The following is a 19096-nucleotide window of genomic DNA, read 5'->3' on the forward strand; positions in this document are numbered from 1 at the left end:
GAGGCAGTCTGACTTTTACAACCAGCAAAAAGATCAGCATAGAATTCAACACTCAGTCATGTAATGGATGATTTTGGAGGTCTCATCTATGATGGATTGCATATTGGCCATTATATAAAATTGTTGTTGTCCTGCCCATTACACTTGCTGGAGAATGTTTTTGTCAATGCTATAACGACTCGAAAAAAGGTACTGAAATAGACTAACAAGAACAGCAGACAACAGGAGCTCAGAGAATTTTGGCTCCCTGTAAAGGTAAAAATTAGGTTCCTGTTATTGGTTTTCCTCAACTGACACCATAGGAATGGGAAGACTTGTCACCGGCTGCCAAGTCTTCTTCCAGGATCGCTGTGTCTCAGCAGTTTTTAATTAAAATGCTCCATTTGTGCCACCTATCCCAGCTGCCTGGGAGAGAAAATACAAGAGAATAAATTACTGTATCCATCCCTGCTGGCTAAGCTCTACAGTTTCACAGCATTTCATTAGGACTCATATGCCATTTTCAAAATAACTTGTTAACTGCTATTCCTAAAAACTAAAAATCTTGATGCCAATTTAAAGAAAAGATTAAAGAAGCAAAGAGTTCAAAATATGGCTGAGATATTGTTCAAATGGTTGGAGGTTGGATAAAAAAAACAGACTGTTAAACTGTTGGACTGATTTTAATTTATTTTATGTATTTAGGATCCCCATAAGTTATTACTGCAGTAACAACGATTCTTCCTGGGGTCCACACAAAAGACAATAAGTTCAAACATCACATTATGGACAATCCACAATATCAATAAACAAAATGAAATAAAAATTAGAGAAAATAAATAGTTCTCACATTCATAATGTCACCTTAACAGTAAATTGTTAAAGCAAATAATAGAGTTAGTAAGCTAGGTATATATAAGTATATATAACTGCCCAATTCTACTAGTGCACAGTGATGCATTACCTAAGTTAACACCACAAATATAATCAACCTTCACATAGAGAATATCATATGTAGCCTACACTGATTTCCCTCTGAATAAGTGCTGTTCTTAATTTTTTTTTTAAACAGATCTTACTGGTAAAGTGGGTTAAATGTATTGTTGGTTTGTTCCAGTTTGTCATAGCCCTATACATTACAGTTTTCTTTAAAGCATTGGTTTTACGTAAAGGTAATGTGAAGCATCCCATGACAGCATGTCTGGTGTCATTATCATTGGTGTGCTAGCTGTGAATATAAGTATGTAGGTTTACTTAAGGCACATATGTTTCTTATATACCAGACCAGGCTGCATGTCAGTCTCTCTTCCAACCTCATCCATGACAGCCTGGCATGCATCCGTTCCACACTGTCCCTCACTAAGCAGTGGAAAGCAAGGCGGGCAGCCCTGTTTTGAGTGAGCTGGATCTTATTAATTTCTTGTTTTGAAGCACTAGACCAGATTGCTGTACAGTAATCAGGTGGGATACTAAAGATTGCATTACTTGTTTAATTGTTGTCTCTGTTAAAAAGTAAGTGCACCTTCTGATGATGGAAATGCCTGTAGTCATTTTGGCAACCATATTATTCATGTGAGTTGACCATGAAAGTGTTCCCTCAAGTTTGACACCAAACAATTCAGCCTCTTTAACCTGTTCAATAGCTACCCCTTACAAAGAGCTGCACAATTCCTGATCTGTCCTTAGAGCATGCCTGGAGCCGAATATCAGACTCTTGGTTTTTTGAGATGTTCAACTTTAGCCTGTTTTCAGAAACCCATTCAGAAACCAGAATAAACTCTTCTTGAAGCTTCTTTAAGCTCCTTGATATTTTCTGCAGATATATAAATTGTAGTATCATCAGCATACATAGCCATGCATTCATTTTTAATACACATGGCAGATCATTTGTAAATATGGAATATTGAAGAGGTCCTAAACAGCTGCCCTGGAGAATTCCGCATGGCAGTGATTTAATATTTGACAGTGTACCTTTAAACAAAACACACCGTTGTCTGTTGGATAAATATTTTTTCATCCAATTGATAGCTGAGGTTTTGAATCCATATGCAGATAGTTTGACAAGTAGTGGCTCATGGTCTATAAGCTGCACTGCGGTCCAGGGGTACAGTACCCACCATTTACTTTCTGTTAATTTGTTTTAACCAGTCATCTATTAATTGAGTTAAAGCTGTACATTTTGAGTAACCCACCTTATATGCATGTTGAAATTCAGAGTTGATACTGTTTTCCCAGAAGTAATGCTGAATTTGTTTAAATACAGTACCCTCCATAAGTTTGCTCAAAAGAGGCAGAATATGGCATAGTAGCTTTGTCACAATCCTTGTTGACAGTTATAGTAATTTACCATCCAGATTATTATAGCCAAAAGGTTTATCACACTTCAATGATATGCAAAGCTTTTCCATTTCTTCTATATTTATATTAATAAAGTCAAATTTGCACTTTTTGTCATACATAATATGTTGTTTAATTAGTAACTCCGACAGCTTATCATTGATTGGCAACATTTGATTTCTTGTATCCACTTTACCTATTAAATAATTATTAAAATAATTAGCTATATCTTGAGGTTTGGTAATAAATCCACCACCAGATTCAATAAATGAGTTTTATTCACTTTATTTTACCCATTACTTCATTAAGGGTTCTCCATAACTCACCCTTTATTTCCTCAATCTTGGATTGATAATATTGCTTTTTTTAAATATATATTCATTTTTGTGACTCCATTTCTCAGTGAACAGTAAGCCTGCCAATCAGCTTAGCAACCAAATGTAATAGCTGCTTTTTTCAGTTTGTCCTTCTCTGTCTTACAGCTTCTCAACTCCAAATCAAACCAAGGGGCTTTAGTGGTTTTGACAGTTAAGTTTTCTGATAGGAGCATGTTTGTCACAAGCAGATAAAAACAGTTGCATAAATTGTAAGGCAGCTTCTGTATGAGTTAATTTAACCACATTATCTCACATTATCCTGTTATCTTAATGTGTCTCAGAAATGGCCGTAATATGTAAAGCATTTTCGAACAGCACAGAAGTCAGTTCTTGCACCTTATTTTTAAGGCTACATATCCAGATGGGCAATTCTTAGTCCTTTCTTTGGTAGTTTAATAGCCATTTAGTGACATATGGCACAATCTCAAAGACAACCTAATGATACACAGTCATTTGATGTCCATTAAAACTAGGATGACCCATCAGTGTTTCTCTTTGGTCTCACAATGTCATAGGGTCATAGCTGATTATGGCATAATTACCCTTTGCTCTGGCTGCTCTCATCGCAGGCAGAAATTCAGCCCTCCTCTTCCTCAGCCACTCGGCAAAGTCCTCATTTCTGTACACCAAGGTGTTTTTTAGGTTTGCTCTTGCCTTTTCCATAATGAGTTCCTTATCCTTAAAATGCAGGAGCTTCACTACGATGCCTCGGGGTATATCAGCCTCTCGTCTGAATCTTCTCCTTCTATGGGCTTGTTCGATTTGAATTGAGTTGGCCTCCATTTTCAGCTTGGTGGTTAACAGTTCACGCACCTTGTTCTCAGTCTCAGCCCATGATTCCTCTTCATGATCCAAAGTTATTCCATCATTTATAATAATGTTCCTTTGGCTTTGGTTCTCCAAATAGTCAAGACGCTCAAGGAGGATATTAGACTGAACTGGAGTGGAGTGAAGTTGTTTTACCAGTTTGTCTAAGTCCTTAAAAGCATCTTTATCCACAGACTGTGTTGCTTTTATTTCATAAATGTCCTTCTGAGAATATTTTAGACTGTTACTAAAGTCCTGGAACTGGACTGGAAAGAGGTCTATGAGAAAATGATCCTACTTCTTACTTGATTTAATGAGTTTATGGTCTCGATCTCTAGCAGGATATGCTTTAGGTTGTGGCTACCATGTGACTGTCGAGTTACTACCACGGCAGAGCATGAGGTGCTGTAGTTGGACCCTGGGGAGCTCCTCCACAGCTCCATGTTTTTATCCAAATATGGTCACTTCTGGCTCCAAAAAACCAAGATGGCGACAGTCACAATGCCAAACTCGAGGCTTCAAAACAGGAGTCAACAAACCAATGGGTAAGGTCATGGTGGCTATACAGTCTATGGTAGCAACTATTACACCTGGTAGGCCGCAGCAGCGAGCTCCATTACAGTAGCGAATAGCGTCCGCACACCGCAGCTCCAAGTAAACACATTGATCATTTCAGTCTGATAAAAATGTATATTTCTTCAAACCAATTGGTTCATGTTGAATTCATATACATATACATCAGTCTGTGTTCATACACAGACTGATAGGAAATGCTGTCATTTTCTCAAGTTTGTATTGTATGTCATGTTTATCTGCCTCAATACAAAGTGAGAAACCGACAACAGCTCTAGGCTTGACTGCACTGTTATTTTATAGGTATTTTATAGGCACACTGCCAAACACTATGTTTTCTGATGCAGTTACAGGTTTGTTTAGCGTAGTGATGTTTGTGACCACAGGAGTTTCATAATTTTAATTAAGATTTGTTAAGAAATACACAAGAAATACACACACATTAAATATTACATGTTTAATGTGGCAGACATATTTTAGATTTCTGTATTAGGAGAAGGTATATTTTAAAGAAAAGCAGCATGTCAGTTTTTCCAAGCAGCAGTTGAAACCTGTTAGAGTTAAAAGTGTTAACATATGTAATTTAATTGTCCGTTCTAAAACAAACAAAATGTAAGACTGTCCTTTGCATGATAAGAATTACTTGATATTGTGATCCATTTTTTTTTGCTCCAAGATTTATACTGTCACATTTTTGTATTTCAAAATATTTTGCCACAATTGACAGGCCTATGAGAAATATCAGTGACTTGTCTCTGACTTGTCTGCCCATTCCTCCCTCCAGGAGAAAGCCAGTCTGTCGTTTACCTCTTGTCACACTGACCACCATCACTTCATTGCATGGCCTTTTTATTTTCCCTGCAGGCAAACAGTTCGTTCTTCAGATCATTCTCAGGCTCCTCAGCTTCTCAGTCATGTTGGAGTTATTGCACTGACTGAGTGGCTACCCCCCATCTCCTCAGGAAGCTGACATTAATCTGAGAGAGACAGAGCACTATTGTCTTGTTAGGTTGTTGTTTAAGACCACTTGCTCTATGTCCATTGTTCAGAAGGGATTTTAAATGACCCTCTCGGAAGTGCTGCACATCTGTGTTTCACTTGATCCTTCATTAACATTTTGTTGACAGGATCCAAAGAGTTCAGTGTATGAAGGCGTCTGAGCAGCTGAACACTGTAAAGCACCCCTCATTTATCTTCCTGTAGACGTTGTGTAAACATACCGGGCTTCTCTTTGGTTCATCTAAGGCATCTGCCCTGACCGAGCACATCATTACACCCAGTTAATCAATTTCTCATACATTCAAACAAAAAGAGTGCACCAGATATGTTTCAGAGACATAACAATAGAAAGTAGAACCTCTCTGCTTCAACTTCCTATCAGCTCAGTCGTAATGAGACCATGATCATAATGAAGGACACTTAAAATACTGATATTTGAGTAACAGAAAAGAGAGAATAATAATGTTGAGATGAAGAAATAATGTCAAAAGAAACAGCCATAACTTATTTACCTCTTATACTTTTACTTTGCATTTGTCTTTCTTATGTAGCTAATGCTCTCACCCAATGCCCCCATGACCAATGTTGCCAGATTGGGTGGTATTCCACCCATTTGGGCCACTTTTTATTTAATCTGGCAGGTAAAATTTGTTTTGATTTCTACCATATATTTTTCATTATTGTAACTGTGGTGTTGAGTTTGCCTAATCATGCCGGATAAAAATAGAAGACCAGATTTATATATGAAAAAATTGGGCTAATTTTATGATGATGGACCTTTTTCACCATTCCATGAAGTGTCCCAGTAAGCCATGTCAGTGAGTGAGCATGCATAATACCAGAGAAATGGAACTGGTTCATCTGAATGCAATGCAGCCATCATTAATGTTATTAATTCTACCCGTGCTTTTCCTGCTTTGATAAGTCAAAATGTCTGCCATGAAAAGGATCTATTGGGCAGGTTCTAGGCTTTGATTGGGCTACTTTTTGTCAGTCCTATCTGGCAACACTGCCCATGACCCTGAAAAAGATAAGTAGATGTATTGATGGATGAATGGATGTGATTTTCCAATGCATACTCTTTCTATTTAAATTCTTAAACATTTACTCATTTTGCCATTATTCTTGTTGTTCTCATTTTTTACTCTGTAAAACATTTCCTTAGAAAGACAACAAAAAGGATAGAAAGCATGGAAATGACAATAAAGTAACATTCTTTTGAGAGTTTATTTCCTGGCACATGGGCTATTTTCAAGTGGAAATTGTTCATCATGCAGTATTTAAATGAATAGTAGCACAATGCAGTCCCTCCAGGAAATTGCAAATTTGCATTTTATAGCGATTTTGATCACAATAATTAATCTAAATTCAAGAAATCTCTGCAATATTTATGAGAGCTTGTTAAATTACCGCAACTTTTCCGCATGAAATGAACAAATCAACAGGCAGAAATTACTGCCATAGACTATGCAAAACAATTCCCAAATGTTCCCAAATGAAGTTTGCATTTAGTCAAAGACTACAAGTTGATGCATTGTTCAGACAGCAAAGATGGACATAATATACCTCAAACATAAAAATGGGCACTTTGGAAATGAAACTATATTTTTACGTTAATGGATTTATTTTATCGGCGTAATTGACAGATTTTATTTGTTGCTAATGTTGAGGTGAAAGGTGAGGTTTAATAAAAGCTTAGATGTGGAACTCAACTACAGTATTTTCTTTTTTATATAACTTTACCTTTTTTAACTTTGAGCCCATGGTTCTCATTGTCAGAAAATAAATAAGAAATTAGCACTGAAATAAAGTTGCTTCTGTGATATGCATATATCGAAGGAAGTGATTACATGTGACTCTTTATTGGTGGTAGTTTTTTAAAAATCGCATTATTTTCCTTTGCTTGCTATTTCTCCCAGTTCCTCAGCACAAAAACATCATAATTTTTGAGAAAAGCCACTGCAAAACCAAGCATTTTTGGCCACAATAATCACACACAAAAAATAACTCTGGCTGGGTGTAATGAAATAAATATTTAAAAAGAGAGGGATGACCTGAATAGCTGGAACAAAACTATAAATACACTATTATCCCGTAGTACAAGAGATACATCCACTGAACCCACAAGGCATTAGTCAAGAGGGGTCCCAGCAAAGAAAACCTTGACCTTCTCTCACAAGATGGAAAATCTCCGGCACATTTCAAAGACACACTGGTTCTTTTCAGGTTTGACTGCAGGCCCAGGGTCTGCCAGTTCTTTGCCTCCTCTAGTGCTTCCTCAGCTCAAAACACAGTACGCTTTCACTGGAACCTCAATTGCTGTGACGTAACCAGGCTCTCAGTGTGCTGCTATGGAGCAAAATTCAGTTTATATTTCCAAGAATAGATGCGGTAGCTACCATGTAATACAAATCTGGTGACGTTTAAGAGGAGTGCAGATGCCTGCAGTTATGTGAAACCACAAGGGAACCAGGGGGCCCCGAAATGAAAGGTTGAAGAAAGGAAAACACACTAGTTCATCCCAGATATGTCAGTCTTCTATCAATAGACCTCACTTTGGGAACCTCTGATTCCATTATGAGTTTGTTGTGCTGTTTTGTCTCCATGACATTTTCCCCTCAAGCAAGCTAATTTCCAAAAATATACACACAGCACCGGAAGAATGGACAGGACAGCTGAGGTCTTTTGATTCAAACTTCATTTCCTGAGGATTGTCCCTCATCTCTGTCCCAGGGTCTTCCATGTGAACAGGGCTGCAGCAAGGATTTTAGAAATCCAAATTCCCCCAGTGCCACCCACCCCTTGAGCTATTTAGCTACCTTATTTCTTACATTTACAATTAATTTATATCAATTATACAATATATTCAGTATTTTTCTTCCTACAGAATTATCTAAATTCTGTTTCAAAGACTGCAGCACTGCAAAAAGAAAGTCCAATTTAAAGCTGCATTAATTGATTGTTTGGCCACCTGGGGGCAGCACAACAGGCTGTAGACACAACACATACATATAATCACCTTATAAAGTTGTTATGGCAAACATGTTATCAAGCAGTTGCTTATTTACACATCCAGTATACACTGACCAACATTTGCATTCATTTTGAGTTGTGTTTCGTCCACCTGAAGTCCAAAATTTACTCTACTTTTTTAGTTATGTTTTGGTCTACACAAACTCCTGAGGAAAATATCTGGCTCTTTAGCTGCTTCATGCTCCACTACAGTATGCTCAAATAAAAAATATAGAAAAAAATATTGGTTAGTACAGCTTTAAAGATATCAAGTCTAAGTGTAAAAAATAAAATAAAACAACAACATAACCTTTCACCCCTCAGTTTATATCCAATCAAGTGGCAACCTCTGGGGCTAAAAAATGAAGCCAACGCAGAAGTGCCACAAACTGCAGTTCCTCAAATGGCCACTTGAGGTTGGCTCCAAAAGTGAATCAATACTCATAGACCCCCATGGTAAAATGCCCAACTTTACAGCAGAAATAAACATGTTTACAGCCTGGTACAAAAAACAGTTTTGGTCTCTATAGCTAGTTTCCCCTTTCATAGCCGCTAGGTGGCATGTTTCAGCAATTAGGCTTCATTTGCCCATTTTGGATTAGCCAGAAGTTAGGTGGAGTCAGGTACTGCCAAGATGGCCATGGCTGGAGCCGCCCACTTTGAGCTTCAAAACCACTCTTCAGAAACCAGTGGGTGATGTCACGCTGGCTACATCCACATTTTTTACAGTCTATGCATCCAACGTGCTGAAACAGCGATGTAGGTTAGCTTTTGATAGCCACAAACTAGGCATATTGTTGCTAAGAAAACACATGGACAGCTGCAGGAGCACAGGAGCTACATCAATTCACAGACACTTTTTCAAGAACACAACTCGTAAGCTGCCAAAATGGCAGGACAAAGAGGCTCTAACCCAGTTAGTGGGGAAATTGGTCCAAATGGTCTAGATTTGATTTAGAGATAATTGCATGTAACAGGTCGGTTCCAGTACAGAGCTTTGCGGGCTTGGAAAATTGGACCCATGCAAGACTCTGGACGCATTAAGAGAAACGTCCTCTACTGCTTTATCACACACCAAATCTGAACAAGATTTTGTTCACATCGTGATGGTGATGTTATCATCCTGTCACAATGGCATATTCATATATTTGTGCCATTAGTACTAAGCGTTGCAGGTGGGTTGACTATGCGAAGAATGATGTGGTGAGGTGATAAGTCTGTCAGGGAGGGAGGAGGAAACAGTATTAGGCTTCATCAATACTTCTGCAGCATACAACTGACTGTTAACATTCCCAACCACCATTACTACACTGCGGGCTGAAACTTGAGTTCACTGCCTGGTCAGGTCCGAAACGTGTGATACAGCTTGCATCTCATGTAAATTTAACATTTACTCGACACAGCAGTTCTCAGTTCATTTGGTGTGAATGTGATGCTGAGTAACATCCTGCATACAAATCATGCCGGATAAATGTAAGAGATTGTGAAAGCAAACACTATTATGCCTGAGCTATTTGTCTGAATTTAAACCTGTGTCGGGTTTTCGACAGAGCTGTAGGAGCCTTCTCTCTGCATGTGTGTAGCAAACAGAAGGTGTTTTACTGCCATCCACTCGTCTCTTCATTAGAATGCAGCACCAGCCTGCAGCTGCACGCAGCGCGGAGAGAGAGGAATGATGAAACCAGAGCTAAAAATAGCTGCCTCCCAGGATCCCCCCTCATACGGCACTGTAAACACTCAGAGAGACAGCGACAGGCAGCGCCAGCCTAGGCCTCTGTGTGTGTGTGTGTGTGTGTGTGTGTGTGTGTGTGTGTGCATACATGGCTTAGGAGTTAGTGTATTGGATATAGTGCAGTCCTGCTCACCCTCCCCTCCTCAGTCATAAACCAGTGTTTGGTTTGGCAAGCATGTGTCATTGGGCTGCTGTACAATTAAAGCCATCTGTGGGGTTTTTACTTGAACAAGTCTTGGGAACATTACCGCCTCACAGCTTTGCTGCAAACACAAAGCAATCACCTTGATAAATCAAAGCTGAGCCCACATTCACATTACCAAAGTAAAAATCTGCATTATGCAAGCATGACAACAGGCAGAATGTAATCCTGATTTAAGGAGACAGTCACCTTTATCACAGGGTTTGTTATTACACTACACAGTGTCCAGTTTTTACACAGTATAAGCAAACAGTGTCAAAGCCTGTACACATACAGCCTGTACAAGGTTATCTCCTGCTAATCTCAGAGTAAATTATGCAGTATCATAAAAATATGCTGTTATAAAACTGTATCATGCAATCTCTGTCGAAAGGATGATTTGATCTCACACATAAACACCAGCAAAAAGAATCATGACATCCAATTTACAAACTGGCATTAAACATGCAACAAAGCTATAAATAGGTATACATGTCACCTAGTTTATTCTGACTTTTCTCACACAAGTCCAGACACCATAATGGGAGGGGCATTTCTGTTAGATGCAAATGAAATAAGGAAGGCAATGTCATCGATGTGAATAACCTTGAAGCCCCACAAATCAACAAATCCATGTGACTGAGGATGGCAACACGTGCACCACAGCCTGGAGAGGACGACAGAGGAACCCCTAGGAGATATAAACTGTATGTTTGAGCCAGATGAGCTTTTAACAACCTGAACCAAAAATGATACAGAGCAGCTTCAACACATTCAACCCCAACAACTGAATGAATGGAAAGTTTGTTTGTGCCGAATGCTGATTAGCATACACCTCATCAATGAGACCAATATACCTGAAGGACTTTATGCATCGCATGCACCAAATCAATTTGACACGATAACTCAATTTGTCAGCCTAAACAAGTGTCGCTAAGCCCCACCCCCTGTCTGTCAAGCTTCCATATTTGCAAGGCAAAAATACAGCTTTTAGTGACAACAGTGCCACACAAAATTCTTAGTTTTGAAACAATGGGTCCCTGATTTTAGACAAATGTAGACAAAGCTGGCTCTTCATTTCTAGCTGGTAACCATCAATTTGGCTGGCTGAAATGACAGGTGTCTTTGTCAGACTTATCTTGCTTATCTAGCTTGCTAATTAAGCTAACGTTAGCTTAATAATTTGGTTGAAAACACCTTAGCTTACATACTTGTTCATATTTTCAAACTGAATATTTTCACTTTTAATGGTACAAGACAAAAGGCTTTCACGATTAGGACTGTCCAGGAAATACTATCGACTACTACTAATACTATCTAGTTGCTTTTTGTGATTTTCTGTTATTTTTATATCATTTTAAACATGGTCAAAGGACCAAAACTTGGGGTGAACATATGTTAAATGGTCCCTGCAAGTCAGAAGACAGGGCTTAAGCCTACGCTGAACACTTTGTTTGCAATTTTAACTCTACTTCGTCCTCAAACTGACATCAGATTGTTTGCGCATGTCCACAAATGGCCGTCTGCTCCATAGTCTGGATCAGATTTGGACTAGAAGATGTACGGATGTATTTGATTACTGTCCATGTTGGTTAAGAACAAGAAAAAGAAGTGAAATCCTACTACTACTGTTTGATTATGAGCCTCCAGAGCTGCCAGAAGTCAGCCATGATGCAGCTTCCAGAAGCTAACCAATCAAGACAGAGTGCATGGGCTCATCAGGAGGGGGGCCTTAAAGTTTTGGCTTCTAATCCACACACCAATGGCATTTTAGGTCTAAAACTGAAATTTTTTTAAAATGCCTTCTAAAGTGCAGATTTTTAAAAGCTCCATTTTCTGTGTATGCATGTGGACATGTAAAACAGAGCGTTTGGGAAACAGTGACGTCACACCTCAATTCATGCATACCCATTGTTGCTTTGTGTAATGAGCATGCACCTGAAACAACAACAACTGCCAAAGGAAAAAAAGGCTGTATTCAGAACCGCCTAATAGATACTACCAACAAATGCAGTTAACATACTGCATACTACAAACATACATACAATTTAATTCTCAGTATACTAGGCAAGGCTTAGCCAGTTTCTAGGTTTGGAAAGCAGAAGTAAACAATAGCACTGATTACAAGTTATAAATGTGGGTTTTCATAATTTACAAATGTCAGAAATCAATTTTCTAAATGTTAGTTTATAACATGATGTTGACGGAATGAAAAAGGTGGAACTCAACTGCGAGGGCAGTGCAGCACCCAAACAGTCTACAGCACACACAAGCTAGAGTTGTGACCATTTCAGCGCTTGCATTGTGGGACACAGTAGGAGAGGTCGGATGCATACTGGAGATTTTTTCCAAATCAGTATAACATCTGGGTAGTTTGGGCGTACTGCAAAATTTGCTTTTGTTTGCATACTGCATACTACATGCTACATTTTGGCCAAATCAGTACATAGTGCTTGTATAGTAGGTTGTTTCAAATGTAGCCCAAGCTTACTATGCATGCTCAGAATGTTCTTCTCTGGTATTTGACATGTCGTTGATGTAGACTTTATCACTGCCACCTACTGACCCGGCATGCTTGTTTGAGCACTTGTAGTTGTTTTTGCGTTCTTGTGTGTACAGAGATATTCTGTAAAATGAGGGTTGTGTGGACAGAATTATTTTTTTAAAAAGAGGGGGAAAATATCTGTTTAGAAAAATATCCATGTATGTGTGGTAAAGGCCAAAGGGACAGGAGCTAAAATGGCCTGTTTCAGACAGAAGCCTAATTGAGGGGCTGCATAATCGGCCAATATAAGATAAATAAGGAGTTTTTTAAACTGTCAAGATAGTCCGGTAGAGCCCCAGAATATGAATATGGACCTGGAAATGTGCATGATGTGCATGCACCTTCCCTTTCACAGGGCTTTTTTTACAACTAGTGTGTAACCCCACAAACTAACATAGTTAGTTAATGACTTAGCTAACTCCTGGCCTTGGAGGAAATGCTTGGTTACTATTGTAGGTAGTAAGCTAATGATTGCAGCTCACATTACAACAGACAAAGGCTAAAAAAAGACACTTGACAGACCTGCTGTACTAGTTATGGTTGCTAAGCTGTGAGTATCGCATTTCAAGTGAGGGGTTTATAGACCCCTATATCCCCCTAGCAATTGCAGTAATTGCAGTTGGTTGTTTTCACAACTATAACTAGCGAATGAGACTAATGACCTGTCAATCACACATCCAATGTTTGAGTGGTGTTCCATAAATGGACATTTTCTTTCTGTGATAAAACAATTCAAACCAGCAGAGAAGACATTAACAGCCGTTCACTTACTTTACTGATAAGATTTCTTCTCAGGACTGTGTGGATTTATACAGACTGTTTCACTGACATCTCTTAAATTAGCAAGAAATCACCAAAACAAGATTTGGTGATGTTTTGGTGAACGAAGAGCAGGAATGACACTTCAACATATAGTACCACCAAATGGTCACATTATGTGTAAGAACCAAATCAACTCTTAAAAATGTTGGTGATACCTTGAAATTTATGTAATGCGTCTATAAATGGGACTCATCCACAGTCTTTAAATAAGGAGTAAAAGCTATTTATGTAGCAGTTCTTAAAGATAAACACAAAGCTGCTGTCCAAAAATAATTTTAATATCCATCCAGTTTGTCTTTTCTACATCCATGCAGTAAAGTAGAGGGATTGTCTCGCATTACACAGTCTTCATGTTCTCAGATCCAGGATGGATCAGAGATCATAGAAAAACAGAGGGAGATATGTTTCCATGGCAATACTGTTTCTTTTTCCTTCTCCCCAGCTTGACGTCACATCTGGCTCCCCAGTAAACCTTTAGCACAAAGGTGTGTATGCACAGATGAGAGGAGAAGAGGGAATGAATACAAAAATGGGTGACAGACGGCAAAGATCCATATTCACTGTGTGGTGAAGGTGGTGTGAATCATCTATTGACTGGTGAGGCAGTGCCTCTTGTTTCTATATATCAGTCCTGTGTCTCATCTCTATTTATCTCATCTCCCATGTGTTTTATATACTGCTACAGCAAAATAATTACCTTAATCTCTCTTATCTTCTGTCGAATCCATTTTAATTCACACAGAACAGCAAAATCCAATCCTTCAGTCTCTTCTACTGTTTAACAAAAGTATCTGGTTGAATATTAGACCAGGCAGGAAAAATACTGACAGCTGCTTTAAACTGATGCTGTCCCTGTAGTGATGCACTTCAATCAGTTTGTAGAGGTTATTTGGTTTGTATACTAAGCTTTATCCTGGTGCAGTAGCTACTCTGTGTACAATTCTGCCATCTAGTGGTTTCCAGTGACACCTTTACACATGGATTGGTTGTGAATCTGATATTTAGTCAGTGAATGTCTGTAGAAAGATAAAAATACATCACTCTACTAATATTAATAATTGAGAAAAAGAATGAGAAATTATTAATAAGCAGGAAACAGTCATAAAATGTAAAATCAGATAAGCTATAAGCAAATAAGGTATTTTTAGATACAGTGTGATGGGGACCCTTCCTGCATAGAACGCAGGTCCAAATTAAGGTCTCAGCATGTCCGTATGTGCGCCAGATGCACGCTGGAAAAGTGTGAACAAAGGTGCATGTGTTTGTTTGAGTGGCAGGTGTGTGAAGGAGACTGTGAGAATACTGGCTGACTGAGGGTGCCACGGGCAGGAAGCCACATCACAGGGACACAACCTCTCTGCAGTGGGTCTCCTCAGAGGACAAGAGGGTGACAAGAGACCGAAAGCAAATTTATCTTGTCCGGCTACAGCACTGCCTTGCTCAGAATGAGGACAGACACAGGCTTTTAACTCTGAGTCATACTGTATTTCCTGGATTTAATGGTGCTGCCTCTGACCCCAAGTCTCAGTGTGATTTTGCTTGTGCTGCTTCTCTGGTTTTAATTTCTAACAGACCTTTTTTCACAGAAGACACTTTAACATGTCACAGTAATAAAAGCACAGGTGTAATTAATAAAATTAATGATCGCTGAATTATTTTTAGCTGCTTTATGTGGAGTCATGGCTTACTGGGACACTTAAATAGCAAGGAGCCATTGGCTACGTTTACATGTGCACAGTAGTGCGATTATGGCCAATACTACGACTAAGATATTAGTGTGATTATGCCGTTAACATGATTGTGAAGGTGACAACTCCCTTTAATAATCCTGTTTGCATGTGTCATATAGTTAGTTTGATTATCTAGAGAGAGTTGTGACATTGAGGAGCTTTGTTTACTTCCTGTTGTTATGTTCTATTACTTTTAAGTAAATAATGAACACAGTAGAGCTCTAGTTGACCCAAGTGACTTGTTTATTCTTCCATGCATGTCATACATGTCGTTATGTATAACTATGAATACATCACACTTGTTCCACCACAATATCATTTGACCAAAAGAACTATGCCATACTATCAGATAATGACATTTGTCGCTGCCATGGCCTAACCCTACTGCAATTACAACTACTTCAGGTGCTACTTTTTGATTGCATCCTCGCCACTCCATATGTAGGTAGGCCTACCGATTCTACCAGCCCCTGCTACTTGGCATTTTTGGTTGAGGATTGGCAGCAAGGAGTGGTGGGAACGGGTGGTCCTGAAGGAGTTCAGTAATCTAGAGTAGAGAAAACTTCACAATGTCCATAAGATCATTCATGTAGCTATGTGAACTGATGTGTGAAATGCATCACCAGCACATCACCGTTCACGCTCCTGTGCCCTGAATACAAGAGTGGCAGTGGCACTATACATACTTGGAAGCCGTGCGGAGTACCGGGTGATTGCCAACCAGTTTGGAGTACACAAAAGTACCCTGAAGAAGGTTGTGTATCTGTTCTGCAAGAAAATGGCGCTTGTAGCACATGATTTAATACAGGTACCCACAGTGGATAAGGCACGAGCCATTGCACAGCGATTTGAAAATGCACGAATCATAGGCTGTATTGACGGAACACACATCCCTGTACTGCCGCTGTTGGACAGCTATAGGGATTTTGTTGATAGAGAGGGGTGGCCTTCCTACATCCTACACTCTTAGGAAAAAAGGTGCTGACTAGAACCATATAGGGTTCTTCGGCTTGTCCCCATAGGAGAACCCTCTTTGTTCCTGGTAGAACCTTTTATAAAGATTCCACCTGGAACCCTTTCAGAGGGTTCTACCTAGAACCCAATAGGTTATACCTCGAACCATCTGTGAAAGGTTCCACCCAGAACCCCCTGTGTTCCACAGAGAACCCTTCTATGGTGTAATGGTTTCACCCCAAACTCTCACTGGGGTTCTATCCAGAACCTTTTCACCTTCTAAGGGTTTCATCTAGAACCGACCCAGGGGGTTCCACCAACAACCCTTTCGTATTTTAAGGGTTTCACCTAGAACCCTCAGGTCTTCTTAGGGTTCTACGAAGAACCTTCAGATTGTATATCGTGGTCATCCATCATTTAAGCAATATTACTCAAGAGGGTGTGCTTTACCGCCGTTGTTGGCAACAATAAAGGTAAAGCACTCCCTCAAGTGTAATATTACAATTATACAACATTAAAAGATAAACACAATGTATTCATATTGTGAGGCAGTTCACTCTAAAAAAAAAACTAAAAAAAAAAACTTGCTTGTGTTATCGCTGTTTCTATTGAAATACATGGGGTATGACTAATACCTGGAAAACAATCACTCACGTCAGTAGACTCCTATGTAATGAAACCTAGTTTACTACTCCAGCAAGTAGGCCAACCCATAGTAATGACCTAGCAGAAGAGGCTATTTCTAGTCCCTGTTGAGTCAGCCAACCAACTTGAGCTAATGCTTTTTAGAGATCGTGGGATTTCCCAGTCTGAATAAATACCTCACATATAAACACAAAAATACTTTGCTAGCTCAATCTTGTTGTGGGAGCTGAGCTATACTCTCAATTGAAGGGAAAACGGCTAAGTTTTGTTGTGTATGAGGGTGCTGGGTAACGATAAAGAGTGGAAAAGGGTTCAGGTTTTTTCAGTGTGTGCAACTGTGTGAGTGTAATCGTCCCACAGTCCTGAGTTGAATCCACTCAGTAAAGGGTCTGTTTTGTTTTCCCCACAACCCCTAATCAGTTCAGTTCAATCAAATTTTCACTGTAAATCCCCCCAAAACAAAACAAAACAAAGACACTAGCAAAGCAACACAGTACATAAAATAAACCCAGCAGAAACATCAGATAGGTCGGACCACCGTGTTTAATTATCTATCTTCAAACGTTACAGTTACGAATGAAAATGACAACAGAAAAAAACAAGTTTCACATATCTCCGCAATTCAAATCAACCACCAGTCTTCTATCCAGAAATGACTGTTGTTGTTAGGGCGACGTCACGGTCTGTAATTCTCATGAATGGCGAAGTAATATTTTTAGTGATGAGGCTTTTTTCATTTGAGCACGGCTAGGTGTGGTGCCATGCTGATTTGAGCACGTTCTAAATGTCTAGTTGACCCAATCAGATTGCTTGCCACGTGTTGTATAATTTAACAATCTATGTTACTATTACCAGTGTTTACGATGTTGACATTGTGAAAACGTTCAAATAATTTTCAATGAGAAAAAAATACTTAAAATAAGCAGTGGAGATAAGCCAACAGGATTGGAGAGGCTGTGCGGGTCCTGGGGGTAACAGGTCAAAAGTGAGCATATGACCAGTGGGATCAGCAACATGACAGATAGGACACAAGCCAGCCTCATCAGGCTGTCCTAAGCAAGTGAATTCATGTAATCTCCAGCAATAGTGACATAGCAGAGAGGGAAGAGAAAAATGACAGTTTGTAGCATCAATCCAAGGTACCCTTACTACACAAGATGAAGCAGTAAGCCATCTACACACAACAAAGTAATGCATGGTCCAATGAGAGCAATCGGAGTATGGGCACGTAATAATGGTGACATTGGAACAGATTGAATAAGCCTGTCCTCCATCTCAAGGCATTTGAGTTATCACCCAAACCCTCTGGTTCAAGCCTTTGGCATACATATTTTTTTGTCCAGGCTGTATAACTCATTTCTACAAAAAAAAAAAAAACAAGTTAGAAATGCCAGCATTAAAATAGTCGACCTTTCACTATAAAAGTCCTTGGTTAGAGTTAAGCTTGCTGAAATAAGATATTAGATTTAGCTTACCTTGACTCTCTGAAGATTTTCTGTCACCTCACAATCCAGCTTCTAGTATCAATTCATACGCAGGTGATCACACAATGTGTGAACAGTAATCACTCTTGATATGTCACACCTGTTTTGTAGAGAAGGGCAGACTATGTGATGCAATCTGTAGGGAAACCAGCTCTCACCTCCCACATAGTAACCCCAGCAGGGCAGCCAGCTCCCAGGCCCCACACACCAAATCCTAGCTTTTCCCCCGGGAGATCGGGGTTCAATTCTCGGCTCCAACACCCCTCCACGCTGTAGAACTCCACCCCCCTAAGCCCTCCCACCATCCAAAATAAAGGAAAAATAGATAAGGAGGGTCGACTGCCCACTCTCCAAAAAGAAGATAAATTTATGGGTAACTCTTTTGGCTCATGAACTCCTCCCTCCAGAGGTTGTAGTTACAATGGTCACAACAAAACTAACATGGTGGCTCAGTAGGTAAGAGCACAGTGTTTTGAAGATTGAGGGTTCAAGACATGATCTTCCCACCAGAGACCACATCATGTAGCTACATTATATACCGTATATGCACTGTATTTTTAGCCACTCTTTATAAAAACTCTCGTTAAGTGTTGTACATCATGAATTAGAAATTATCAAAAAAAAACAATATTAAAAAAGATCTTCAGCAGACAAATGCCCCTCAACTCAACCCTTGTCTCAATGCTCTCTCCACAGTCTATACACCTATACACAGCGTATCTCACATTAGAGGGACTAACCAACATAGTGTCAATACAGGTACACAATTAACTATTGTATGGCATGAAATGATGGTAAAGAAAGACTATGGCAGAACAAAAGTAAAATGAATTGATTAAGGGGATTCCAGATACATCTACATTTAAAAATATTATTTGAAACATAGGTAAACATTTGAATATTTGAGGGTGAGGATCTT

The sequence above is a fragment of the Thunnus albacares genome, chromosome 11 (assembly GCF_914725855.1).
Source record: "Thunnus albacares chromosome 11, fThuAlb1.1, whole genome shotgun sequence".
Lineage (NCBI taxonomy): Eukaryota > Metazoa > Chordata > Actinopteri > Scombriformes > Scombridae > Thunnus > Thunnus albacares.